This window comes from Adiantum capillus-veneris, chromosome 5 (assembly GCF_014529385.1).
Source record: "Adiantum capillus-veneris isolate H3 chromosome 5, ASM1452938v2, whole genome shotgun sequence".
Classification (NCBI taxonomy): Eukaryota; Viridiplantae; Streptophyta; class Polypodiopsida; order Polypodiales; family Pteridaceae; genus Adiantum; species Adiantum capillus-veneris.
The window spans coordinates 21,860,424-21,888,035 of NC_140935.1; the positions used below are offsets into that span (position 1 = coordinate 21,860,424).

Sequence of the window (27,612 nt, forward strand, 5' to 3'; positions counted from 1 at the left end):
ATGGAATTTTGAAAATACCTTGTCAACTCTCCTCACTCCAACGCCTTTGATGCCCTAGTGCACTTCTGTACTAGCTCACCCGTTGTGCCTTAAAATCTTAGGGTGGTCCACCGAGGGGCAAGCAGTTTGTCGTGCACCTCTAGGTCATTCCACTGGCCTCCTTGAGAGACGAGTTTTGCCTTGTCAATCATGTCCTTTGTCATAATAGCCCATGCCTAGTTTTGTTTACAATGATTGACTTAAAAAATAACACCAAAGACTAGAGACCATGGCAGTGGGCCAAATGGGAGTCTGTCATGAGACTAGTGGAGCAAGGTGCCACCGCTTAACCTGTGAAAAGTTTATATTATGGCTTATGGGAGCTATTCTTTGAAATCATTTCTAAATGAAAAACTATTCTCCATGAAGACATAGCTTGATATCGAGGGTAATGGCCGGATGTCCACTAGATTGGAGCAATATGACAAAAGTATATTGTGTTATCGGCTCCTAAGGCGTGTTAAGGTTAATGGCAAGAGGCTAAGGACATGTCTAGTAGTAAAGGAGTATGAAACAAGGAGAAAAGAATCCATAGTGAGCACGGTTGCCGGCATTTTGACATTTGCATTGTAAGCTCTCTCAGCTTTGCATACATCGCCCAATGCGCCAAATCTTGTGCGCATATAATTAGAAGCGAGAATGGGAAGTCTAAGATGGGTTGAAAGGGGAGGCCGGAGTGAAGAGAGCCATGGAGAGACTGAAGGTAGCATTAGTGCTGGCTCTCATCGCTTTGATAGGGCTTACAAGTGAGGCAGCAGATCATGTGAGTAAAGCGGCGGACCGCGTCGTGGGCTTGCCAGGGCAGCCTAATGTCACCTTTGACCACTACGCCGGCTACGTCACCGTCAATGAAAGCCATGGCCGCGCCCTCTTCTATTGGTTCTTTGAGGCCACCTCCGACCCCATCTCCAAGCCCCTGCTGCTCTGGCTCAACGGAGGTCTCTCTCTCTCTCTCTCTCTCTCTCTCACACACACACACACACACACGCACGTAAGTCCAACTCCACCTGTTGACGTGTGCAGGTCCGGGCTGCTCGTCGGTGGGCTACGGACAGTCAGAAGAGCTTGGGCCGTTCCGCGTTAACAAGGATGGCGCCAGCGTTTCTTACAACAGCTATGCATGGAACAGTGGTTGGTAGGTAGGTAGAGAGAGAGAGAGAGAGAGAGAGAGAGAGAGACAGAGAGATGCAAATATACAAGATTTTCTCTCGTAACTTTTACTGGCTTTTATTCCTCTTGCCCTCGATTTAAATCCGGTTAAGTCAAATTTTCAACGAGCTCTAGGGAAATCATCCATGGTAGCCCATAGACAGCAACCAAACCTATTCTGGCTAGCTCCTTGAGTGCCTGGGAACTATCTGGTAGAATTTTGACCAAAATTCCGAATATTTCATGATTTGTTTTTGGCATTCTAATGTATTTTTTGAAGGGTAGCTCACGTTCTTTTTTGTTGGAAAAAAAAAAGGGTAAAATACCTCAAAACGGGTAAAATTCCTAGCAAAAAGCAACCATGCTGAGTATGGATCTCTCGAGAGGGGTCGGAATCGTAATTAAAGGTGCAAGCACCTCATCACTATATCACACGAGGCTGGTCAAATGGGATCAATGGTGGAGGGGGGGGGGGGGGGGGGGGGGGGGGGGGGGGGGAATTCTTTACTATCCAATCAAACTTTTGAAGAAAGTGGAAACTTTGCATGGAGTCGCCTTTGTCAACAAGATGTCATTATCACTTTGTAAACTCAATTAGACTAATCTAGGGAGGAGTGGCCAATAAATAGACGGTCACCAAAAAGTAGATGAACCCATCCCCAATAGAGACAATACAGAGACAACTTTGGACTATCGTTGGAATCATGTTCATGGGTCTAGAACCCCAAAACTCAATTAGTTTCCCTTTAAGATCCCCCGGAATCTTGGAAATTCAATAGGAAAAGTCTTGGAGCCCCAATTCCCGCGCGCGGTGCAACCAACCCGTTTAAGCATGTCCTCCTAAGTGAGATGCTCCTCACGTTATCACCATCGCCTACATGACTCTGTGCTCTCGCACATCAACTTTCCATCATCATCTCGACAATAGGTGCATCTCTGGTGTGTGTGTGTGAGAGAGAGAGAGAGAGAGAGAGAGAGAGAGAGAGAGAGACTCTGCTCCTGCTCCCACAAGCGTACCCGCACCAATCATGGCAATGGCGGTTGCCTACTCCATCATCAACGCTCTACCATTGCCATGTTGCTTCCTTTCCGTCATTGCGCAGGCCAAGGACCACCACAGGTGAATGCCGCCTCGGATACTCCCCCTATCCTGCTGTGCTTTGCTGGCCGTTGGTTCTGCCCTCCCAACTGTGTCACCTGCTGGGCTTTCGCGTTTCAACCCGATTATCTCATGTTCGTCGCCTGTTGCTTCTGAACAACCTTTTCGCCTCACACAATTCCCTCCTACGACGTTAAAATTGTCTTCTGCCGGCCACATTCCGAAAAAATCTCTCCCCATTCATGATGACAGCTGGCATGTCCTTCTCTCTCTTTCTCTCTCTCCACGTGCCATCCCCCTCCCTCTTTCCCTTAAAGCCACACGAGCATCTCTTAAGATTCCCTCAAATCAACCCAAAAGCAAAATTGGCAGGGCCTACTGGGTCCTCTTGCAATTTGTTAAAAAGTGTACTAAAACTAGACTTGAATCTTGAGTGTCTCTAATCTTTGAAGAGCACTGAAAAATGTAGTCTCATATAGAGACTACATTTTTCATAGAGACCATTTTTAGACCAAATACAAAAAATTATCAAGCATGGTAATGCTGTATGTAATTCACCTTGTCATGAGCAATGCAATGCAATTTTCAAATTCCAAACATGATTTGATTTGCAAAATCCCTCCCAGCTTTCCAGTTTTGCCTCTAATGTACATGATCAATTATGTAGATATGTCGCATCTATGACCATACTTGCAACATTATCTTAGTTTATTCATTACTTTCTCAGATTCCTTTGACCTGAGGCTCACCTCCTACGCTCCTACCTCGAGATGGCTACCCTTCAAAAGAAAAACTCAAGATCCGAACCTGCAATCGCTAGCATATCACCTCTCGTGAAAGCCTCATAACTAGGCAAACAAACGTGCACATCTGCAATTCGTAGCGATCCTTTTTATTTTAAAAAAATGTAAGTTGCTCCCCGTCTTGGTATCGGCTTTGTTCGATGCCAGCTTGCACCCTCCTGGATGTTGCCTTCGCCTTTGCACGTGCCATCTGCATGCCTTGCCTTTCCTCCCCTTGCGAGCCTGCCTACTCCCCTTTTCGTCTTCTTTGATTTCCAACGCGGATCCTCCGTGATTCTCAATAATAAAACAATAAGAATGATTGGGTACCCCCTATTGATCTATCCTACCAAAACCCCATTAATTAGCCTACTAGATTCCTTGAGAATCTGCTTTAGATTGGAAGCAAAAGACATCCCTATCACAAAATCATCCCCGTCACCAACCCTTGTGCGCAATCCGTTCCATCGCGATCGTTGCCTCTGTGCAGAGAGATCGGGGGAGATCATGCTCTCTATTTCTGGCTTGGGATCTTCCCAACGGAATGGGATGGAGTCAAGCATGGTCCTTTGCTACCGCTTTCACAACTCTCTCCTCCTTTTGACTAAAACAGATTGTGTCACCGTCTGATTCTCGAACACCTCCTTCAACATCCCCTCTCGACTCCTGCCCTACGTCCTTCTCTTCTCGTGCAGGTGAAACTCTTGCAAATGACTAAAGAGAACTAAGCCTTTATACATAAATTTTACAAGAGCACTCTGCAAACTCAAAACCCTATATTACATACTCTCTCTCTCTCTCACCGGTTGTCCCTTCACGCATCTGTGTGTGTGTGTGTGTGTGTGTGTGTGTGTGCGCGCGCGTGTGTGTCTTTGTCCTCCCTGGCATTACATGGTGCTCCCCCCCTTCCATCACTATGCATCTCTGCTTGCACCTTCTTTTGAGCAACATATTGCAACATTATCTCAACTTTTGTATAAATTTAGCTACCTATTGACGTTACATTGAATTCCCATTCATTGTTGATCTCTCTTTTTGGCTTTCTAAAAGAGGCTCCAGAGAAGTGTCGGGTTAGGCATACTCTCAATGTTTTCAGCGATGATTGAGACTTACCTTAATTGTGATTTTGGTTTTAAAGTATTAAATGGATGCTTTTGATTTCACCTTTCATTTCACTTCCTCACATGGCTTGACTTCTCTTGCATTCTATTGTTTTAGAACGACAAAGTGAAACGTTCACCTTGTATAATTCTTATAATTCTAGTAAGTTTATACATACAAATACATATACACACACACAAAAACACACACACAATATAAATAAATAAATATATAACATATATCAATGAGTTTTTTATTAGATATGTAAATTTATTTATTTATATACACACATGAGCATCTTTAAGGAATAGTTCATGTGCGTTACTCAATTATATCTATCCCAAAAAAAAAAAACTATTTGACAATAGGCCTCTAAAACTCGTTTTGACAACTGTCCATGGCTTTGCATGTAATATCTTTATTATTACTGCCATATGTGGCACTGTTATCGAAGGTGGCAAGAGTCTCACTTGTTGTAGTTTAAATATGCATGACATGAGAAAAAACGTAACAAAAAAGTTGGATTGATGTACTCTTCTATAAATATTAATAATAGCAAACTGATTTCAATGCTGGATGTTCATATTTGAATATATATATATATATATATATATATATATATATATATATATATATATATATTTTGATAAAGAAATGTGATAAAATACTGATGCTTTGACATCTCTCTGTGTCTCTGTCTCTAGTGGCCAATCTATTATTCTTGGAGTCACCAGCCGGTGTAGGTTTCTCTTACTCAAACACATCAAGCGATTATGACCAATTTGGTGATGCACAAACGGGTATATGTGCTACTTGTTATTTTTGTTGATCTATGCACCACCTTTCACAATAAAGAATGCCAACATCCATATGTAATGTTATGCAGCACTCGATGCATATGCATTTCTAGTGGGGTGGATGGAGAAATTTCCTGAATATCAAACTCGCGACTTTTTCATTTCAGGAGAGAGTTATGCAGGTAATCCATAAGGCTTGCCATCGACCAACACTAGAGTTTGCAAAGCATTTGTAGTGGCTAAACTTGATTAACTTTTTCTTATCTTAAACTCTTTGGACATGCTAGGCCATTATATACCCCAGTTGGCAAAAACCATATTGGATAATAACGAGGATGCCACTCTCAAAATCAATTTAAATGGCATTTTGGTAATACAAATCTTCTCTTTTCAATAAATGCATCTTATGGGGTGGGATAATTCTATGGTATTTAAAGAAAAAACATGGTTAGATGATTAACCGCCGGGCTAAATTCAGATAAGATGACAAGCAAACATATAGCCAAAACAAACATGCACGTGCACACACGCACGCACGCGTGCACACACGCACACATGCTTGTATGTATGCACTTTTTCTTATGCTTGTGTAGATATAGAAACCTAATATATATATAAAATTTATTAGTCTAGGCATTTATAGTGATTTGTTTTTGTGTATATGTATTATACATAACATGCATGATGCAATATATATTGATATTTATTATTATTATAATGTTTGCAAAGGAGATATGTTGAAATGAGCTAAAGAACTTGTAGAATAACTTGTGCTATGTTGAAACTGCAGATGGGCAATGCATTGTTCCATGATGGTATAGATACAAGGGGTGTTGTGGACTATGCATGGACTCATGGGGTATTATCGGATGCTTTTTATTCTAATATAAGTATGACTTGCGGGGAGTATGTTGAGAACTCATCTCAGCAATGCTTTGATTTAATCGATGAGATGTACGAGCACTACAGACCTGTGGATATATTCAGTCTCTACTCTGATGTTTGTTTGCAAGAGCAAACCACAAAGTTGAAGCCAACTTTGGTAAAGACACCTAGAAAGGTAAGAAGGAGATCCAATTCATACCTAAAAGCATGATGAGAGAATTTTCATGCATCTATCTGGAGAATAATGAGAGTATAGAAAGGAAAAAGAATTTACAAACTGTGTCAAAAAAGAATTGAGGTTATTTGTAAAATTCTAGGCTACTACTCCCAAAAACCAGATTTCACCCTTGGCTTTAATAAGGGCTGAATTTAAAATTAAGCCAGTATGTGACTAAAATCAGCACAAAACAAGGGATAGAAATAAGGGTTAGCCTTTGAATTTTGTTTGCAAATAGATTTTGTTCTATCTTTGACTACAAATTCAGTATATGCTTATGGTGAAATCACACCAAAAAAAGAATTCTCTTTTGTGTCCCAATGCTAGCGAGAATTTATAGTACATCAACTTGTACATTACCTTATCAAACTCATTTTCTAATTTTGTCATTGGAATAGTTTGCTATGAGAATACCTAGCGGGGCAAGTGGAGCGGGATACGATCCTTGCATGGACATCTATGTATATGCTTATCTGAACTTACCAACTGTACAAAAGTCTCTACATGCAACGCAAACAGGGCCCTCATTTGAATGGACATCATGCAGGTAAAGAGCATTATGATCCCCCCTCGCCGCCCCCCCCCCCCCAAAAAAAAACAACAAAACAAAAGAGCAAGCAAGAGATTATGTTAGAGATCAAGAACCAAATTATGATTATCTTTGATAGAGCTTGGCATTAATGTATGCCATGAAAATAAAGGCAATAAGTGTTATACAAATGCACCCAAGGGGGACTAGCTTAGTTGGAAGAGGGTTGGACTTGCATCACCAAGGTGGTGGGTTCAACCCCCGGTAAGCGCCCTTGGCGGTTTCTCAAGGCAGATGATGGTCCTGGGTGCCCGGCTTGATGCGTGGTGTTGGTGCAATAAAAAAGATGACTTGCCAGCACTTAATTTTTTTTAAAATTTATACAAATGCATACTCACTAATTTTCTATTACATACCATAAAATGTAAAATACCCTTTAGGTTTTATTCTCATCAATTCAAATGTTGTGACAGTCATCTACTCACAAGATGGACAGATGCTCCTTTTTCAATGTTTCCCACATTGAAAGAATTGATGAGTAAAGGACTCCGTGTGTGGATGTACAGGTGAGACGTTGAGTCAATGTAGACCCATCAATATACCTTTTCATGACCTATTTTTGGAAAGAGATGATTCCACATGTAGTGGTTTTTACGGATATTGAGCTAATTGTGCAGCGGAGATTGGGATGGTCGCATCCCACTAATGTCAACGCGATATTCAATTGCTGCAATGCAGTTAAATGTTACAACCGATTGGTACCCATGGTACTATCAACAACAAGTATGACATACTTTTTGTACTACTAATTTTGGATTTTAGTAGTTGTAATTTCTTTTGACAAAAAAGTTGCAGAAATGTGCCTTCCATAACTTTTAGCTCAAAGATTTGGTATACATTCCATAACCTTTTAGCTCAAAGATTTGGTATACCTTCCATAACCTTTTAGCTCATAGAGGCCAGCGGTCATGCGTGCACCAGTTATCAGTAACATGTTACTAATGCAATCATGCCAAAATTGTCAGTTTGCAGTTGCATTGTTGCATATAAGAGACATAATTGATGCATGAGACACAATACTTGACCACTATTAAAAACTAGCAATTCTTGTAGCTCACTAGAGAGTCAAGAAAAATTCCAAAATGTGTAATTAGATTCAAACCTATTTTTAATTTTGTTTTAATGCGCTCTTAATGCAGGTTGCGGGATGGATAGAAGAATATGATGGACAGACATATGCAACTATAAGGGCTGCAGGACATATGGTGCCCTCATTCCAGCCAGGCTGATCCCTTGCTCTTGTTTCACAATTCTTAGATGGATCTCCCCTTCCAAGTTCTCCTAAAAAATCAAAATAAATTTTAATACCAAATCTAGACATTGACAGAATGAGGCCTTTATATAACGAGAATTATGTAAAGGTTGATGAGGCTACAAGAAATTTTGAGGATTATGTAGTTCATAACCGCTATAATCACTTTACTCGTATTTATACGTATTTGGCTCTATCTTACTCTATTAGATAGAATCTTCTCAGATTCCACCTTACTCCACTTTGGAGTGCTGTGACAGAATGACTTGTCATTATGAACTTCGAACCTGTGACCTGAGCATCCACACAAATCATCTTAACTAAGCCAGGACCTCATAGCAGCTTTTGTGCCTCCTAAGCCGTGCACAAGAATTTTTTAAAAATAAATCGAGCTTGCTATTGCCCCCCCCTCCCCCTAGGGTCTATAAAAGACACGCCCCAAAGTAGAGGGATCGACAACAGGGGCTCTTGATCGATGATGTGTGCGTTTTGGAGCATCATATCGATGCAGTAGGGGGGGGGGGGGGGGGGCAAGATTTTATACACGTATCCTCGCCATGTGTGCAACGACGCACGATATGTGGGCTGGATAAGGTGTGGGAGTGTGGAGGGACAGGTCCAAGGTTCGAACCGCAAGCAGATGGTGGGAAGCCTAATCTTTTTATCCCATGGAGATGGAATCAACGGTGGATAAGAGCATAATTTTGGTCTTCCAAAGGTCCCTCGTGGAATTGGGGCTATTCTAGTGCAATTTGACAACTATAAACGACTTTATATGTTGAAACCAAGAAACTACGTATTTTTTGGGCTCTCTAACTCAATTAAATCTCGTTGCTTGAACTCTATCTTGAATTTTTTATCGTGCAAAATCTCTTGAAAATCTTGAAAAACTCTTGCAATAACATTAAAACCAAGGTTTTGGGCACCTCAATTGTGTATGTACCACGTACTTTGATACATTTAGTTGATCTACATAGAAAGTTTGATATTATTTGAGGTTTTAAATGCTTATGTCTCAAGAATGAAAATATCAAAGTTCTCTCTCTTATGCGCTTTTATATTTAAAATAATCCAATAAATGTTGCATACCAAAGCCCTTCTACTTTCCACCTTGAGTCTTCAATGAAAAGAGTAAGCAATATATCACTTTTTAAAACTCACAAAAACATCAAAAATATTTTTTTGTTTGTATTCAACGATATGCTTGAAATGGCTATGTCAAACACATAGAACTTTCCATGAGTATAAAATATCAAAGTCCTCTCTCTCTTATGCTGTTTTGAATATTTAAAACAATCCAATAATTGCTGCATACCAAAGCTCTTTACTTGCCACCTTGAGTCCTCAATGGAAAGGGTAAGCAATATATCACTTTCTAAAACTCACAAAAACATCAAAAACATTTTTTTCTTTGTATACAACGATATGCTTGAAATGGCTATATCAAACACATAAAACTTTCCATCATTTTATATACTCCCAAGTCTAATTTTTTGCACATAAAACTTTCAATTATCTATAGCAAAATTGTGGAATTGGACACCTAGATTTTTTTACAAGGTCGCTTCATTTTTTCTGGAGCTTATAAAGTCGATTTCTTCAAACCATCAAACGCAGTCTTACGAGGGTCAACTTGATGAGTATAGTTCATGATCATGGTAGATTCTAAAATGCAAGCTTTTTCGTGTAGCAAGGGTGAGGATTTGAGCATTGTGCATGTTTGGGTACACAATCACCTCATTTTCCTTGCCTCCCTTGCCTCGTTGCAAAAGTATTTAAGAGTTATTACGCAATAACTCCAATTTATGGTGTTATTTGAGAGTTCTTATGCAATTAGTCCAATTTAGTGTGGATGTCATGACAACGTGTACGGATCCAGAACACCTAGCTTAATAGCCTTGTTGGATGTATGATTATATCTTTCTACACATAGATGGTATGTATTTCAAGCAATGTGTAATGCAAATGTGGCTTTTGTGTTTCTCAAGGATAACAAAAGCGTGCATGGAAAGACAACAATAATTGCTTCTTGGTGTGGAATGAGCTAGTCACTTTTGATAGCTATTCCAGGTTGAGTTAGTAGAGCTAGTTTAACTAGGTTAGGCAAGCACACTTTAGATGACAAATCAGATAGGATGACAGATCAGATAAGACAAAGTGAACTAAAATGGAAGTGTGAGACTAATACTATAACTGTAAGTGTGTCTTCAGTGAGACACACTGAGACTAATACTATAACTGTAAGTGTGTCTTCAGTGAGACTAATACTATAACTGTAAGAGTGTCTTCAGTGAGACAGACTTTAATAGATGCTAATCATGTCGTCAAGTTCATTAGAGAGCATGCCTTTACTTATGCTCTTTTTAGAACTACATCACCTAGCAAGAATTTGCAGATATTTTGTGTAACACGATTTGCAACAGTGTATTATGTTCTTGATACATTGAAACAGGTAGATCCGCCCTTTGAGAAACAGTTTCAGGCAGAAGATGGGATATTTGGATTGATAAGTATTCTCGCTATGAGCCTGCTGCCACTAAGTGCTTTCAACTTGTGAACTCTCTTGTGTTCTGGAGAAATGTCGAAAAAAGTATCAATGTTACAGAGCCCTTAGTGCATCTAATGTGCTTGGTTGACAAAGATGCGTTCATATTTGGGCGGTTTTATTGATACATTCATGAAGCTGTTCACAAGCTGAAAGAGAGTATGTCCTTTGCAGTAAGAGAGAAAAACATGATGGTCTCTTTTGCTGAGAAATGGTGGGATCAATTACACACCCCATTACATGGAGCAGGCTTTGTGCTAGATCAAAAGTTTCAAATGTAGAATTAATCTACTAATAATGAGGTCAACAATAATTTCAAGAAAGTGTATGCTTAGTTATTGGCTGATGTAGATGAGATGGTTGCTTATATACAGAAGACAATTTACACCAACATGGAAGGAATTTTTGGAGATCCATGGCACATAGATGCAATCAAGACAATGAGTGCACCTATTTGGTGGAAAGAATAAGGTGGGGAGAAAGTGCTTCTAGAACACATGGCTATCAGAGTCTTGTCAATGACCACCTCTAGTGGAAGTTGTGAGCGGAATTGGTCATCTTTTTCCTTTGTACACACTAAGGAAAGAAATCGTTTAACTCCTAAATGGGTTGCAGATCTAGTATACGTAGTTTGCAAGATGCAACTAATGCACAAGCCAGTAAGGATAGCTACATGGGCTACAAAGCAAAGCTTTGGATGTTTTCAGACCCACAAAGCAATTAGAGATGAAGCCCACTCTGATGATGAAATTGAGTGGGATCTTGAAGATGTGGATCCAAATTATTCAGATGCAGAGGAAGTAGATGACTTGGTGCCTATGATTGATACTCTAGATGATGTATAAGAAACATTATTAATCAAATGAAGCTCTTGAGTATTAGACATCTCTCTCTCTCTCTCTCTCTCTCTCTCTCTCTCTTTGTGTGTGTGTGTGTGTGTGTGTGTGTGTGTGTGATAAAAAGTAATTTCATTAGTTTAGTTGTTTCTAAAAGTTGGGATTTTACAAAAACTAGCAATTACAAAAAGGATGGAATGTGCATAGAGAAGATCTAGCTTAGATCTTGGACGTAATCTCCCATGATCTCCAACAAGTGAAACTCATCTGTTTCCATGGATCCACTTGTCCCTGCTTGCGATATACCTTCTTCTAAGGGTCCAAACTATAAGGAAACCAAAGCTATGGAGGGTGCCAGTGGGGTGTAACCATGCTGAGCTTGAGTGAACGTGTAGAGGAAAAAGGGGATGAAAGAGAGAGAGAGAGAGAGAGAGAGAGAGAGAGAGAGAGAGAGAGAGAGTCGATACCAAGAGAAAAAAAGGAACAACACGCTATATTGATTGTATATCTTTGTAAAACCACCTTACAATATAAAGAAGCCTTGCCATGCAATCTTCTAAAAGAACTGGAGCTGCATGCTCTACGAGCTATTTCCCATTGGCAATTGGGCTTGAAACCCTACAATCCCTTCTCAAGCCTGAACTAGACAAACCACGCTCATGATACCTCAAGTTTTTGGTGTACTCGAAAACCGTGAGTTTTAGATTCTTTCACAAGCAAGGGTTTTGGTACACCCATAACGTGGTGCTACTATTAAGCTACCAACTAATGGAGTTTCTTGTTGACTTCCAAACCTTGGGTTTAATGTGTACCCAAATCTCATGAGAAGTGGGACAATGGGCTCATAACATATGTTTTTGGGATGTCTTACCACTTGTCTGTGGCAATGTCTTTAACCCATACAAAATTTTTTCACGACAGTAATTGATAGCTTGTAAGCTAAAACAAGGCTTTGATAGAAAAATAGACTTTGACTGAAAAGTATGTGAATGTGTTGACAGTAGAAAAATGATAAAAAATTAATGACACTCAATTGGTAAAGAATAATTTGTGAAGTCTTGTACAACAATTTCGAAGAAAATCATTTGCACAATGATGGTGTATCTCCCAAATATTGCGGCGATCCTTGTATCTTCTAGCTTCAAGAAGTTTCTTAACATCCGGGCTCTTAAGCCTCTCGTATGCTTTTGTAGCAAAACATCAGCTTTGGTGCGCTTCATCCATAAGGTCAACATGTCTTCTTGGAGTTTAATTCTCTCCAACTAGCTATCATCGTTTAGTTTTGGCTCCTAAAGTGTTTCAAGAGTGCTCTACAAAATTTCATATACATGCATCATTTTTGTATGCATGCGAAAATTACTCTTGCCACTTACAACCCACCAACTCTGCACAGGACTGCTCCAAGGCTACATTTTGAAACCGCTATTATTGATTAGCTACTGCCCACAACTGGACAACGTTTTGAAATGCTGTTTGTAAAATTTGCTGGCCAATTCCTATCAAGCAGCATTTTGAAAACGCTCTGCTGTAGCATCATTGAGTCCTCTTGAGGGATAGTGCTTGCCAACTACCAAATCCGCAGCGTTTTAAAACACATGCACAGACTGCGTAGTGTATGGGGAGGCTTGACCTAGTCACACCAAATTTGGCTATGCAGCATACAACATCTTGAGATGCTAGTCGCAAAGGAGATTCTTCCTGTCTCACTTGCAAGCTCTGTCTCTGCCAGCATTTTGATATGCTTCTGCAAGTGCTGCTTAGGGTTGCCACTGGCTCTGCATACCACTCCAACAATGATGCCTTGAGATGTTGTTGCAAGTGCCAATTTCCCTTGCATTTTGAGATGCCCTCTCCTGGGCTCTGATACCAATTGTAAGAAAAGCAAGGCTATGGAGGGTGCCAGCGGGACGTAGCCATGGTAAGCTTGGACATACAGAGGAGGAAGGGGATGAACGATAGAGAGAGAGACTCGATACCAATAGCGAAAAAGGAACAACATGCTATATTGATTGTCACTATCTTTGTAAAACCACCTTACAATATAAAGAAGCCTTGCCATGCAATATTCTAAAAGACGTGGAGTTCACCTGCATGCTCTAAGAGCTATTTTCCACCACGGGAAATTGGGCTTAAAACCCAACATAAATTTTGCTTCATATCTTGCTAGTTTATGCTTTAATCCAATATTCTCTGCTTCTAATGCTTCACATTAAGCATGCAATGATTGAGCAGTCTCTACTTGGTTAGCGAGTTCAATGCCTTGGCTAGCCAATTGCTCAAGGATTCCTATCTCTGTGGGGATGTAAGTGAAGCCCTTCTTGCGTAGATGCTCTCCCTTATTTGTCCCTTGAGCGTGAATTGGTTCTGTCGACTGTCCCTTCACTACAAGAGGTACTTCACATTAGCGACGCTTGCAGTGCGACGCTCAAAAGTGAAAATCCACGGTGTCGCTATGAGCGTCGCTATAGGTGTCGCTATTTTCTTTGTTGCATAGCGACGCCCGTAGCGACACCGACAGGGGTTAAAAAAAACCGAGAGCGCCAGCTGAGATCTGAGTTTTTGGCGCTCAAGCGAAAGAGGTAACCCACGCTCTCCCTCTCTCTCTCTCTTTCTTCCCTACACACACACACACACACACACACACACACACACACACACACACACACACACACACACACACGAGGAGAGGAAGGAGAGCCAGGTATGCTCCTTCCCTCTCCTCTCTCTCATGTTTCCTTCCCCTCTTTCTTTCTCTCTCCCTCTCTCTCTCTCACACACACACACACACACACACACACACACACACACACACACACACACACACACACACACACACATTGTGTCTTTGAGAGAGAGAGAGAGAGAGAGAGAGAGAGAGAGAGAGAGAGAGAGAGAGAGAGAGCACATGCATAAACAAAACACACACACACACACACACACACACGTAAACAAAGAATGTATACACACACACATTGAGAGAGAGAGAGAGAGAGAGAGAGAGAGAGAGAGAGAGAGAGAGGAGAAAACAAAGAGAAACAGAAAGAGGGAGAGAGAGAGAGAGGAGAAAACAAAGAGAAAGAGGGAGAGAGAGAGAGAGGAGAAAACAAAGAGAAAGAGAAAGAGGGAAAGAGAGAGAGAGAGGAGAAAACAAAGAGAAAGAGGGAGAGAGAGAATAAAAAACCAAAGAGAGAGAGAGAGAGAGGGGGAGAAGACAAAAAGAGAGAGGTAAGGGGAGAAAACAAAGAGATAGATAAAAAAAGTAGAGAAAATATGAAATGAAATGTTGTATTAAGATTTAGGGTTAGGTTAGATTTTAAATTACATTTCATTAAAATTAGATTAGATTAAGATCTAAGATTAAGTTAGATTATATTTAACTTACATTTAAAATTTATGCTCAATTTAAAATTAAGGTAGACTTAAGATTAGGTTAAGATTTGAATTAGATTTAAGATTAGGTTAGATTACATTTAGATTTATGTTTATGTTGAGTTTAAGATTAGGCTAGATTTAGATTTACGTTAAATTTAGATTAGGTTAGATGTAAAATTAGGGCACAATTTAAGATTAGCTAGCTAAGTTAGATTTAAGTTAGATTACATTTAGGTTTAGGATTTGTGATTGTATTAGTTTTGGGTTTATGTTGAGTTTAAGATTAGATTAGATTTAGATTTAAGATTAAGATAAGATTTAAGATTAACTAGATTAGATTTAGATTTTATAAGTTCGATTACATTTAGCTTTAGGTTATATTAAAATATTATTAGATTAGATTTAGGTTTATTTTGAGTTTAAGATTAGATTAGATCTAGATTTATGTTCGATTTAAGATTAAATTAGATTTATGTTAGATTTTAGTGCATGTCAATGAAGGCCTTTCCCAAAGAGCAAACACTAGTTACACAACAATATGTATATTCCCATCAAAATCTGACACTTATTAGCTCACACACTAACCATATTCAATCAGTCACGAATAACCATATGCTCAATTAGGTTAGATTTAAGATTAGATTTTGGATTTAGTTTTTATGTTAAAGTCTACCTTTGGGATTACAGTAAAAAAATTAGAGTTAGGCGAACTGTGATCCCTCTCTTCCTCTCTACGGATGTGACCTTAAGTTGGAAATCTTTCAACGGCATGATACTCGGAGGCCAACATGTAATGTGCTAAGTAATCCCTCGAACAAAGATCTGCTATGAAGAGATGTTAAGATGCTGTGAATTGCTATAGCTAGAGAAGAGGCAAAGGGTGTGTAGATTTCTCGTACCCACAAATATAGACATTGACCAATAAAGATGAAATTATAACCCGGTAGTTCTGATCTCCGTGCACCTCTAGACCAAGGTGTGTGAGGATTGGACATGACTAGAGAATGTGAGGTAGTTTACAGTGTGAACAGAGAGAGAGAGAGAGAGAGAGAGAGAGAGAGAGAGAGAGAGAGAGAGAGAGAGAGAGAGAGAGAGAGAGAGAGAGAGAGAAGACGGAGGATGCCAATAGAAGATTAAATTTCTGTCCAAGTTATAAGGTTTTTACCTTCATTATGAGTAGTGACGAGGATGTGGGGCCGTCCAACCGAAACACCTATCTCTCAACAAGGATCTTATGTCCTTGTAATCAATGCAAGCATATTGTGCGACAGATAAGACGTGTTTCTTTGCAGCACGTTCGTGAATTTGGTGAGTTTGATCCATATATTATAGATCAAGTTGTTGCCAATTATAACTCGTCGGACTCTGATGCTGGCCAAGATGCAGCAAGCTTGCAACCCAATAGATGTGTTCGCGCAGGGACTTTGGTCAAGCAGCATACCTGAGGCCACAAGATGTAGCCTCTGACAGCTCGAAGGATGATCAAGCAGACCACATTCCCAACGAGGCGATGTTTGAGCCCAAGATCGATGAAATGATCGAGACGATCATGGATTCCAAAAGGCTTATCTATGATGATATGCAAAGTGAAGCCGATACGCCATTGTATGATGGAGTACGTGTGTCTAGATTGAAGGCGCTCCTGGTTCTTCGCAACATGCAGGCAAAGTTTGGATGGAGTGACACTAGCATCACAACGCTTTTCAGGTGATCTATTACAGTGTGTTTACTTTAATTAAAAACTCTAGATGTATAATGATCTGATAGATTACTTACACAAGTGTACAACATTTTTTTGCTGTGTAGATTGCTCAAAGAGCACATACTGCCAGCTAATAATGTGATGCCAGATTCTAGAGAGGAAGCAAGAAAGATCTTGCAAAACTTGGGGATGGATTATAGTTTGATTCACGCTTGTCCTAACGACTGCATTCTTTTCAGAGGGGAATACATAGACATGGAGAAGTGTCCGAAATGTGATTCCGAGAGATATCGAGTAGATCTCCACGGAAGAAAAATTCCACAAAAGGTTTTGCGACATTTTCCCATGCTTCCTCGCATCAAGCATTTCTTCAAATGTAAGTCCATGGCTGCCCTAGCATCATGGTATGGAGGAGAATAAATCTTCGGATGGTGTGCTACGGATTCTTGCAGATTGCATAGCCTGGAAACATATAGAAGAAACATGGCCGGATATTGCCAGGGAAGCTCAAAATTTGCGCCTAAGCCTGGCTATGGATGGCGTAAATCCATTTGGTCAGAGATCAACATCTTACAGTGTATGGCCCGTTGTCATTGTCAACTACAACATTCCCCCGTGGTTGACTACCAAGAAGGGGCACCTGTGGCTAAGCTTGATTGTGCCGGGGCGGTATAAAGTGAAGAATATGGATGTGTATCTTTGTCCACTATTGGAAGAGATACAACAATTGTGGATTGGCATAGAAGTGGTGGATATGAGTTGACACACAGGTCGACGGAATGCTTTGATCAGAGGCATTCTAATGTGGACCATACATGACTATCCCGGACTAACAGAATGCTCAGGTGATTTACACTCAAGCTCAAACACTATCAATATTGGTTTTTCTCAAGCTTATCTATTGTCATGTGTATACATGCAGGGCTTCAAATGAGCGGATACAGAGCATGTGTCACATGTGGACCTAGACTTAATGCACGTCGGGCGCCCTCATTGAAGAAGCAAATCTACGAAGGTCATCAAGTGTGTCTTCCAGAGAATCATGTGTTACGTGATGGCTTTCTGGGAAGCGAGCCACCAAGGATGTCTGCACAAGCATGGCTAGAGCAGAAGGAGATGTGTGATGACAGTTTGTCCCCAGGGATGAAGAGACTCTCTCTATGGTACGGGTTACCATATTGGCCCAGACTCATGATCAATCACTTGCTCGATCCAATGCACATATTCAAGAATGTGGATAATCTGTTGTGGGACCATCTGACCGCAAGAAAGATACTTTGGGAGCCAGGGTTGACCTTAGAAATGTGGATCGTATGGAGCAATATTGACCGCAGACAGCATCGGATGGATCGATAAAACTCCCTAAAGCGCCATGGATTTTGAGAGGAGCCCAAGAACGCAAAGTAAAAGAGACCATTCAATATGTGCGGACCCCCACTGGCGTAATGCACTCGCTCCGAACGTGTTCCACTAAAGAAGGAAAGCTTATCGGTTTGAAGTCACACGACTGGCATAAAATGTGTCAGGTATGTTTGAAGTGGAATATATCATAATGGGAATTGTGTAACAAATTCATGTGTGGACTTTAATATCATTGCTAGACGTATTTTGCAGTTTATTTTACCGGTGGCCATTGAGGGATGTTTGTCTCCTAACGTTCCTAACACAATCTACAAACTTGCAAAGTTGGTGCAATGGATCTCACAAAAGGAGATCAATGTAGACTCCATACCATTCGCCAAACTAGACGCTGTGGAGGTTGTGTGCATGTTTGAGAAACACTTTCCTACTACCATGCTAACCATTCAGATGCATCTTCTTGTTCACATAGTTGATGAGGTGTAAATAGCAGACACACTACATTCCACATGGATGTTCTTTTTAGAATGTTTCATGAAAACACTCAAGGGATATGTGCATCAGAAGGCACTTCTGGAGGGTAGCATGGCAGAAGGTTGGCTGGTATCAGAGTCCCTAGTTTACATTGGAGAGTGGCTAGATGGATTTGATAAAGCCCGGGACACGCTATGGAAAACCATAGATGATGAGCGCATATCTAGGATTGTCATGTGCAATCTTAGTGTTGAGAACAAGATGACGAAGGATCTAGAGGCTAAGATCGATTTTGCATGCTTCACAATCCAGTGATGCAAAAGTGGATTTCACAGTACGAGGATGCAAAGCAAGAGCGACAAAGGGCACGGATTGAGTGGAGACGGGGAAGACGACCACCGATGCATTATCCGACGGGTCTGGAGAGATTCTTAGAGTCTCTTTCACCCGATCAACTAGATCTAGTGGAGGGGTGAGCAGCATCTATGAGCAGAGACGGATCACCTCCTTCGCGATTGCAACCTCAGTCTCCATCGCACTCAGAGCGCAGTGCTTTTACAAGATACGTAGAATGCACAGGCAGACAAATTCACAAGAACTTCACATGAATATTTCTACATAGGAATCCCTCCCTCTTTATGAGTCCTCTCTCTCTCTCTCTACTTGTCCATGTTTTCTTCTCCATTCAATATTAAGATTAAATGTCCGTGTGTTTAATGCAGGTATGGATGATGATGAGTTTCTTTTGTTGGGGTATAAAGCCCAATGTGGTCGCCCAGGTAAGTGGGCAGGCCGCCAGGTATGTACACATATTCTTTTGTAAAAACCTAATAAGAACTCACTATGCTCTACACATTACAGTAGAGCGAGTTCACCATATCGTCATGCTCTTCTTCTCGCACTCTCTCTCGCGTCGCATTTCCGCTCGTACTCCTTCAACTGGTATCAGAGCTCAGATCGAGGCTCGGGGCAGCACTGCAGGAGGCTAGAGTCACCAACTCAGATTGGAGTGAAATTCGACAGGCGAAGACATGGCCCAAAATCTCGTGGGAGTGCTCGAAGGACTTGGTGTTGTCAGAATTTCATTCTGAGGTCATCTCGGCCACCGTTCGGCTTCGACAAAGGTCTGCGCAGGCCATTTTCGACTACGTGGTCTCGACGGGTGCAGATCCGACTCTGCAAATTTGGGGTTTTTGGCCTACGACTGCAGGTGCTGAGGATATCGACACTCCCAGAGTGTTGATTTGTGGCTGTCTACACATCGAAGGACGGCTCACAGTTCTTGGAGGCGTGTCACATACGACACGGGCGTATCTACACACAGACTGTAGGCGACATCGACTAGTTCATCAGGTTGATATTGGTTCAGAGGTCAGTTTACAGGGGAAACTCTGCCGAATTTTTCCCAGGAAAGTAAACTACTGTGAAGCGTAGCTATGGTTGGATCACAGGACACTGCTCTTTACAATATCAAGAAGCTGGATGGAACCAATTTCCCATTGTGGAAGAAGCAGATTTGGCACGTGTTGGTACAAAAGAAGCAGATAAAACCTATAAAGCTCAAAGGGATAAAACTAGAAGATATGGACGAAGATGAATGGAGGGAAATGGATGAATTGGCACTTTCTACCATTATGCTGACTTTGGCAGAAAGCGTTTACTTCAATGTAGCAGAGGAGATGTCGGCTTATCAAGCATGGTTAAAGCTGAGTGATCTTTATGAGAAGCAGAGTGCAGCTTCACAGGTATACTGGCTTAGGAATCTTGTTGACTTGAAGATGAAAGAAGGGACACCTATGTCCAATCATCTGAATGAATTCAACACCATCTACAGTCAGTTGTCAGCTCAAGGTGTCAAGTTTGATGAACCTGTTAGAGCTATGTTCCTGTTGATCACATTGCCGGAAAGTTGGGACACTTTTCGCACAGCTTTGAGTAATTCTGCACCTCCAGATGGTTTGAACATAGCAGGTGTAGAAGGAAGTCTGCTTACTGAAGAAACCAATAGAAAGACAATGGACAAAGGCAAAGGAACAGCCTTAGTTGTCAGGGGAAGGACCAAAGAAAAGTACAAAGGTGGAAAGAGGAATCAGTCTCGTAGCAAGTCCCGCAGTGCTAAAGGCAAGAGTGACATAGAATGCTACCATTGTGGCAAGAAGGGTCACATGAAAAGAGACTGCAGAGAAAGGAAAGCAGAAAAAGGCAAAGAGAAAGCTGAAGACCATGGTGAGAAGAACAAGTCCTCAGTGAAGATTCAAGAAATAAATGTGACAAACATTGTTGCAGAGGATGACAGTCTAGTGTCAGGAGACATCTACTTCTTGAAGAATACAATGGACTCAGCTCTTCTTACAGCATCTGATGGAAATGCACCGAGTGACTGGATTATAGACTCAGGGGCATCACTTCATGTGTCTCCAAACAAGGAGTGGTTTACCTCTTATGTGACCACTAAAGATCATGTTCGGCTAGGCAATGGGCAGACATGTGAGATCTTAGGTGTTGGAGATGTTCAATTGAAGTTTCAGAATGGCTCTTCTTTCACGCTGAAGAATGTGAGACATGTTCCCGCAATTACAAAGAGCTTGATTAGCACAGGTTTACTTGATGATGTTGGCTACGTCACCACTTTTGGACAGAACATGTGGAAGATATCCAAGGGTTCTATGAAAGGAGCACATGGGGTAAAGTCTGGAGGACTTTACATGATTTATGTATCAAATGTCTCTAAAAATGTAATCAATGTAACCGAGCAGCCGAACGTTTCTTTGTGGCATAGCCGGTTAGGACATATGTCCAAGAAGGGAATGGAAATCTTGTCTCGTTCTGGTTATTTGCCTGGCTTTTCATTTAATGATTTTGAATTCTGTGAACATTGTCTGTATGGTAAGCAAACACAGCAGCCACATAAGCATAGAAGCAGTAGAAGAGATACACAGTTGGCACTTGTTCATAGCTATTTGTGTGGACCTATGCGTAACCTATCTCTAGGGGGAGCTTCTTACTTTATGACATTTATAGATGATTACTCGAGGAAAGTATGGGTTTACTTTCTCAAGCACAAGGATGAAGTGTTTAGTGTTTTCAAAACGTTTGTGACACTTGTGGAGAATCAGAGTGGCAAGAAGCTTAAATGCTTACGCACTGACAATGGTGGAGAGTATGTTTCAAAGGCCTTTCAGGACTTTTGTGAGTCAAAAGGTATAAAACGTGAACTTACTGCTCCTTACAATCCTCCTCAAAATGGTGTTGCTGAGAGGATGAATAGGACCATACAAGAGAAGGTCAGAAAAATGTTGTCTAATGCACAGCTGCCAAATGGGTTTTGGGCTGAAGCTGTATCAACAGTTGTTCATCTTGTAAATAGATCTCCTAGCAAGGTTTTGTAGAAGGATTCAGTGCCAAAGATGGTATGGTCAGGCAAAATGCCCTCATACAAGCATCTCAGAGTCTTTGGCTGTGAGGCATATACTCACGTTCCAAAGGAATTTAGGAACAAACTTGAGCCAAAGAGTAGAAAGTGCATCTTTCTAGGCTATGGTAATTCTGGTGAGATGGGGTACAGACTTTGGGATCCCGACTCCAGAAAGGTTGTCCGCAGCAATGATGTTCACTTTAATGAATCAAAATATCATTCTAAACGAGAGAGGGTTGAGGAGATTAGAAGAGTTGTCTTCCAAGAAGATGGACCTGCACGTGCAAGACAAAATGTCAGGGCTCAAGAGGAGCAAGGACAGGATAGAGTGGAACCACAGGTTGTGGTTGAGCCTGAGCCACCTATTGTGCGTAGATCTGGACGTGTCACGCGACCTCCTGATAGGTTTGTTCCATCTATGAACTATGTCATGTTGACTGATTGCAATGAGCCTTCATGTTACAAGGAAGCAATGCAAATGAAGGACTCCAGGAATTGGCAATTGGCCATGCAGTCAGAGATGACAGTTCTGCATAAAAACAAGACATGGAAGTTAGTTAAATTACCAGAGGGCAAAAAGGCTCTACCTTGTAAATGGGTTTACAGGTATAAGATCACCGCTCATGATAATCAGCCAAAGTACAAAGCAAGTCTTGTTGCCAAGGGCTTTAAGCAAGAACAAGGCATTGACTTTGATGAAGTCTTCTCTCTGGTGGTCAAGATGACTACATTGAGATGCTTTCTTGCATTGGTTGCCATATTAGATTTGGTGTTGCACCAAATGGAATGTCAAGACAACGTTCTTGCATGGTGATTTAGATGTGGAAATTTACATGCAGCAACCAGAAGGGTTTGTTGAGAAAGGCAAGGAAGATTGGGTATGCCAGTTGTTAAAGAGTCTTTATGGCTTAAAAAAATCACCGAGGGCATGGTACCATAAATTCCACAAGTTTATGCTTTCTCAAGGCTACAAACGTAGTGAGTTCGATCACTGTCTATATACAAAGAAGGCTAAGGATGGTAGTTGGCTGATCCTTATTTTGTATGTGGATGACATGTTGATTGCTGGCAAGCACTTGGAAGAAATTTCAGCTTTGAAGTCAAAGATGGCAAAATCGTTTGACATGAAAGACATGGGTGAGGCAAGTCATATACTTGGTATGCGCATTGAGAGAGACAGATCAAAGAAGTTGATTTGGTTATCTCAAACAGAGTATATTGACAAGGTTTTGCAACGTTTCAATATGGAGAAGGGAAAGGCACTGAGTGTTCCATTGCCACCATATGTGAAACTTAGCAAACAAGATTGTCCTGTGTCTGAGGAAGAACAGGCTGAAATGGATAAGATTCCATAATCGTCTGCAGTGGGTAGTTTGATGTATGCAATGATTGCTACTCGCCCAGACATTGCATTTGCAGTGGGAGTAGTAAGTCGATACATGTCAAACCCAGGCAAGAAACATTGGGAGGTAGTGAAAGGAATATTGAGATACCTGAAAGCTACAAAGAGTATGCGTATATGCTATGGGAGTCAGGAGCTAAGTGTAAAGGGTTTTACAGACTCAGATTATGCAGGTGACTTAGACAACCGAAGGTCTACGTCAGGGTATGTCTTTACATTGGCTGGTGGAGCAGTATCATGGCGTTCTAGATTACAAGATTGTGTTACTCAGTCTACTACAGAGGCTGAATATGTTGCAGCATCAGAGGCATGCAAAGAATCAATTTGGCTTAATCGACTAGTAACAGATTTGGGAATCAAAGAAGAGATGCCTGTGTTATATTGTGATAGTCAAAGTGCTATACAATTGGCTCGCAATCCAGTTTATCACTCAAAGACAAAGCATGTGGATGTGAAGTATCATTTCATCAGGGAAATGCTCAAGGATAAGCAACTTCAGCTTGTCAAAGTTCACACCACAGAAAATCCTGCTGATCTACTTACAAAAGGACTTCCCTCAGAGAGCTTTGCGCATTTTCGCAAGCAGTTAGGTGTAGGGTAGTACATCACTTCTCTACATCTCTTGTATATTAGCTTGTATAGTAGCTTCTCTCACACTTAAAGTACCACATTGGACTTTAAGTGGGAGTTTGTTGGGGTATAAAGCCCAATGTGGTCGCCCAGGTAAGTGGGCGGGCCGCCAGGTATGTACACAAATTCTTTTGTAAAAACCTAATAAGAACTCACTATGCTCTACACATTATAGTAGAGCGAGTTCACCATATCTTCATGCTCTTCTTCTCGCACTCTCTCTTGAGTTGCATTTCCGCTCGTACTCCTTCATCTTTCTTCTTTGTCACTCCAATAGAGGAGCTGGTACAAGGATCGTCATCGCTTTGGAGCATCATCACATCGTTCTACTCCTTCAGCGTCTCCCTCTGTTTCGGAGCATTTAGCACACTTCGAAGCTTTGGTGTCGACAAGACGATCTTCACACTTGTCTAGGCATCGACGCTCGAGTGGTGGTGGCGGCGATTGTTGTGGGGATGTCGTCGCTGATGCCTCGACACCGCCTTGTGTTTGATGAGGCTCTTTACCTTCCCCTTCTTTGCCCGCCCCAACAACATCGCCATCTACACCAAGTTTTATTCCGCTATCGGCGGTTCCTGGCTACACACCACTACCTAATCTTCTAAGAGTCACCCCAGTTGACACTCCTTGCTTCGGGGCCCAGACTCCAATGGAGACACCTGACATATGTACCCCCATTGACACGTCACTAGAGACCCCTGCCGAAACACCCAGGTTCACGGGTCATAGGCAAGAGGGCTTGCTGTACTCCATCGATATCAACAACGGCATCATCTTGGATGATGAAGGCAAGAAGGTGATCTCGCGCATGTGCGGTCTTTGCTCTCAGGTGTTTAGACACTACATACTAAACAATTGGAGTGAAGTGCCAAGTGAATTAAAAGACAAAGTCATTAGCATGCTGCATGATGAGTTTTCCGTGTCAAGTCGGGAGGAGCGCTTCAATGAAGACCTGATCAAGGTTTGAATGCGCGAATACTGCAAGCACAAGCGTTCTGAAGTACAAAAAACAATAAAGCATGGGTGGAATAGGCCAGATTGGCTAGCCAAAGAATATTGGAAGAATGCGAAGCAAGCAGTGCGTGAGAATCTTGACAAGTGGAAGCAATAAAAGGAGGCAGCCAAAGCGCGAGTAGAGGCAGGGAGCTCGTAGAACTTGGGGAGCGGCGGGTGGGCATCATTTGAGGCCAATTTTGTAAGTGTTTCTGCATTTCTCTTTAGGTTTGGTAGTTACGCCTATTTGTACTTTTAAATTCTAACATAATGGATTCTTTGTATGTTTTGAACAGTGGTCGATGACAGGACGTGACCCCACCACCACACGAGCACGAGTAGACAGGCAGAAAGGGCTTAAACGCCCTGATGGACATTCTGAGTTCTCGCGTGGACATGGTTAGTACTAGGGTTTACTCTATTCCATTTGTTGTATTGTTTTGTAGATTATATGTTTATACATACAGAAAGTATTGTTCTTTTTTGCAGAGTCCGACAGAAACTCCGCTTGGACGCGATGAGACGTCTGATTAGACGACGTCAGTCTAGCCATATCTAGATAGCATTAGTTTCCTTTTGTCATAGTATGTATAATGAGATGACGTGTATACGTTGTCAGGATTTTTTTGGAGCAAGGGATTGCGCATATGTACATACACATGCATGGTGCATCGAATAAAGGATTGCCCAATTTCCAGAGCCAAGTGGTTACGTGGGGCCCACATGTGTACAGGTAGGACAGGATGTACATAGTGCATCGATTTTCACTATCACTAGTACCAGTATGTTTTTTCTACAATAATGAGGAGTTTATAGCGCGTAAAACTTCTTGAGGAAGCTATCCACGGGCCGACGACATGAGGTAAGCAGGTGCGTCAGATGGCATCGAGTGGCGTCAGGAGGCCGAACGGGGTCAATATTTGCACGTGGATGAATACGGACACAAAGTGGTATTTTCTTGTGAGAGTTATGCGGAAAGGTCATCATTAGGACCACTTTTTGGGGCCACTTCACGTGGTGGCGAGATGCATTATTGGAAAAAAGCTGAGTGCCAGGTGTGCGAATGATGCAAAAAGGTGACAACTATGCACTGCAAGGTCAGTTTTTGGCCTGTTCGGGGTCCGTTTGAGGTCATCTAAAAGGCCAAGGGTGCCCATCTAATAAATCTAAGTGTGGGAACTGAGAAAACAGAGAGAAGACCAGAAAAAACGTGGAGAAGAGAGGAGAAACAGCCGCAACTGTGTTTTTGGGGTTTTTGGAGCCTATTTTGGCCGTAAACTGCTCATCCGAGGTCGGATTTGAGCACTTTGACATTGTAGACTGGGGTTTTGGGCCATTCCAGACGCGATGGCGCTGTCCAGTTTGCCAAATTCCTCACTCTTTTCCTGCTGTTTTTCTGTGTAAGTTTCTCCTATGAGCGAAGTTTCTGCTCTAGTTTGTGATTGTATCTGGCTTGTTTTACCTATATTGTGTGAGCTATTTGCCCCATTGGTGTTGGACCAAGATCAATTGTATCTAACCATCAAAAATTCTCCTCTTTTGAGCTGAGTTTTTTGGGTGTGTGTGTGTGTGTGTGTGTGTGGAGTGGGCAAGTGGATAGTCTCTGTCCTCTCACTCCATAGGTGTGTTTCCTGTCTCGGCCAGGTGTGTTGTGTAAGCCGAGTGGTGCCCCATAGTGTGTGTGTGTGTGTGTGTATCTTCCCAAGAGTGTGTGTCGGATCGTTATAGAGGCGTTCTGTGTGTTTTCATCCCGCTCACATTCTTTTGGTGCCCCCACTGAGGATCTTCTTCGAGTACCTTCTGCTTCGAGCTTCAAGCTTCGAGATTCGGGATTACAGGTTACAGGTTACAGGGACAGGTACATGTACAAGTGATTCACACAGGTACAGGTAGCTGGAGTACAGTGATATACTAGCAGTGATGTCACTTGCAGTTGTTGTGGGTATGCATCACTTGGCGCCTATTTGAGCGCATTGTCTGCTGGATTGTACGTTACTTGTGGAAACTTCCATTGTACGCATTTGTGGAGCCATACTTGGTTGTATTTGGTAGTCCCAGCCATTTCTGAGACTTGGTCTGGAAGATAGTCATTTCTGAGACTTGACTATACGCGATTTGCATTAGCCTTCGTGTGAGGGTCGATAGCGTGAGGTTTTTATTGAGCTGGGGGATTCTCAAATGTAGAGATCCTTTCGGTGATACAGGTAGCTGGAGCACCCTTTTTGTGACCTCGCCATAGGCTATGTACTAGTGAGTCCTACTTGATGCTCGGGTTCTATTGTTGACAGTTTATGCATACATATACAGTCTATATTTTGGGTTCCTACTGCTCTATTTCTGGGGAAACTCTGCCAAAATTTTTCCAAGTTATGATGGCTGGTTTTTTGGTCTTTTGAGCCATTTATGCTGTTATGCTGCTGAAATTTTGGCAAAATCAGAGGTTAAGTCAGGTGTACCTTCTTGGGAGTTTCATGGTTGGATTTAATGGATGATCAAAATGGCCCTCAATTCACTCCATTTCATTTAACTCAAAGAATCCAGATAAATGTTCATGTGTCCAGGAAGATTTTTTTCCAGCAGCGCATAGTCTTTATGTTCGGGCCAAGAAGATTACGAGAGATCTTGGAATGTCCTTTGCCTGTTGTAATTCCGATGATCAACTATGAAAACTCATTTGATGTGCATGTGTTTGTCCTTATCTAAAGTTGAGCTCCATTGAAGTTTCTGGGGATTGGGTAGTCAAAAGTTTTGGGTTCTTGCACGTGTGTTCAAAGGGGTTCTCAAAGCATTGGAAAAGATGGAGGTTGCCTGCATTAGCAACCAGATTCATGACCCTGCGCAGATGTTACGCCTTCTCCAAATTTTTTTGAAGAGTGATGCACGAGTTTGGTCTAAAGCATTTGAAGAGGAGTTGCGTGTGGCTGATCCACCTATAAGGTTGAGTTGGGACAATCTACGACATGGGTTGGAAGTG

At 41.6% G+C, this 27,612-nt stretch overlaps 1 pseudogene; it reads left to right on the forward strand.

Moving 5' to 3' along the window:
* Positions 1–317: 317 nt before the first annotated feature.
* LOC147456990 (serine carboxypeptidase 24-like) lies at positions 318–11,300 on the forward strand (annotated as a pseudogene).
* The last annotated feature ends 16,312 nt before the right edge of the window (positions 11,301–27,612 follow it).